The sequence below is a fragment of the Heptranchias perlo genome, chromosome 20, assembly GCF_035084215.1.
Source record: "Heptranchias perlo isolate sHepPer1 chromosome 20, sHepPer1.hap1, whole genome shotgun sequence".
In the NCBI taxonomy this organism is placed as follows: domain Eukaryota; kingdom Metazoa; phylum Chordata; class Chondrichthyes; order Hexanchiformes; family Hexanchidae; genus Heptranchias; species Heptranchias perlo.
In genome coordinates this window covers 25,443,472-25,445,462 of record NC_090344.1, presented here as the reverse complement: position 1 = coordinate 25,445,462, position 1,991 = coordinate 25,443,472, and the positions used below count along the sequence as shown (strand labels likewise).

Genomic DNA, 1,991 nt, shown 5'->3' with positions numbered 1-1,991 from the left:
GAATGGGGCAGCAGGTTCGAGGGGCTGAATGGCCTTCTCTTGTCCCGATGTTCCGATACTGCTCAGCGCGGAGCTGGACGAATGGTAAAAGACATCAGACTAACTCCAGAATGAAAAAAACGGGTGTTCAGAAGTAGATACCCTGAGATTGTGGAACGAACTGAACTCCTGCAGCAAAGCCAACAGCTGTCTCTCTGCAATAATAAGATGGGAAGAATTTCAGCAGTCGGCTTGGCGAGCTCAGTCGGTGGAGCATGAGACTCTTAATCTCAGGGTCGTGGGTTCGAGCCCCACGTTGGGCGATTTGTGTTCTACTTTTCACACTGGGTGATAAAATTTTTAAAGTGCAACCTCTTGTCTCCAGATTCGAAACAGGCACAACCCTGAGTTGTGTGAAAGGAAACCGTGAGCGTTGCCAAATATCCACTCCCTCCCGATTCTACCTTCTCGTTCCCTCCACATCGGACACGGACAGGGTATCGATTCAATTGGATTCACTTTTTGTTGTTATTAAAAATGTTGAAGGTCAGAAAATGTAATATTTAGGAGATGCCAACGCTGGAACAATTCGCCTCTCTGATACCTCCTGATCCGCCCTTACCCTATTTGATTCTCCCTGTGCTCCTTATCATCGCTGATCCGCTCTGTCTCTTCCCTTCTCCGATACCCTCAGAGAGTCCATGATCCACTTTGAACCTTGTCAGCGCCATTCACCTGCTCTGATACCTATTGATTGCCCCTTGCACAGATGCGCCCTGAGCCGCCTTACACTCTCCCATACTCGGCAGTCCTTCCCCTCTCTCAGATCTTAATACACTCTCTGATGCCATCTGACTTCCCGCTCTCCTCTTTGAGCCCCCTTACACTCTCTGATGCCCTCTGATAGTACCTTCCCCTCTCTGAGATGCCCTTGCCACAATGGATCGCCACAAAGAAGCGATTAGACGCCCTGAGGCCTTCTCAGAAGCAATTACCGTCCCTGCTATCAAAGTGCGGTGTAACTTCACAGGTGGATCGACCGGTCTGTTAAGGATGAGATCAAGAGTTTGATCGGTCGCTGCTGCTTCCGCCTCTGAGAGCTCTATCGGCGGTCGGTACCGATCTTCCTCCCACAAACTGGGTGTGGACGTATGAGTGCGCTGTTGATTTATAAACTTTGGTAGTTTACGTATGACAACGATGTTTATATATGAACTGTGGGTGTATCTCTACGAGTACGATGTTAAAATATGAATTGTGGAATGAACAGGAGGGGCAATTCCTCCTGGGGTTATATTTTCTTCCACGACAATAACACAAAGTAATCGTTGGGTACAGAGCCGAAATAGCTCAGTTGGGAGAGCGTTAGACTGAAGATCTGAAGGTCCTTGGTTCAATCCCGAGTTTCGGCAGTTTTTGTTTGTTTACTTTCTTCTTCCTTGCTTCGATTCTCGGATTTATTTGCAGTGAAATTTAATTCCCGCCACTGAAGGATTGGGGATTGAATAGAGAGACATCAAGGATTGGAATTATTTATATCGTTTGTATTTGGCTGTTATTTCACTGTTACCTTCTGCCTTTTTCTCTTGGTTTTGTCTCTCTCGGTGCCAGGTGACTATTTGATTTGTCCGAAACTGTTCCATTTACCACACCTCGGGGCGGTCAGACCCGCTCTGTCTGTCTGTTGCTGCTGATGATCATTAATGGGAACAGGCCGCGAGTTAAACGTTTATCTGCAAATTGGAGAAAGACAAATCAAGAGAAAGACGTGTTTATCCTGCCCAGGGGAAAAGTTACAACGGATGTTATTCAAAAACGGTCCCCGTGAATTTTTCTGTTGATTTTCTTTTTAAAGCTTCGATTTCAAAAGTTACAAAAACGCGAAATAAATAAAGTAAATTACAAGAATCGAGTCCGTGATCATTATGTTACAGTATACTCTTTGCAAACGAGTAAACCGGCCGTACCAACGGCACATTAGGCTGTTTAATTAATTTTTGTGCCTGCAGCGA

The 1,991-nt window shown here is 45.9% G+C and overlaps 2 non-coding genes across 2 annotated transcripts; both read left to right on the top strand.

Moving 5' to 3' along the window:
- The first annotated feature begins 229 nt into the window (after nt 1-229).
- trnak-cuu (transfer RNA lysine (anticodon CUU)) lies at nt 230-302 on the top strand. The gene has a single exon. It is a non-coding gene; the product is annotated as a tRNA-Lys (tRNA).
- A 1,016-nt stretch (nt 303-1,318) lies between these two features.
- Nucleotides 1,319-1,391, top strand: trnaf-gaa (transfer RNA phenylalanine (anticodon GAA)). The gene has a single exon. It is a non-coding gene; the product is annotated as a tRNA-Phe (tRNA).
- Nucleotides 1,392-1,991: the final 600 nt, after the last annotated feature.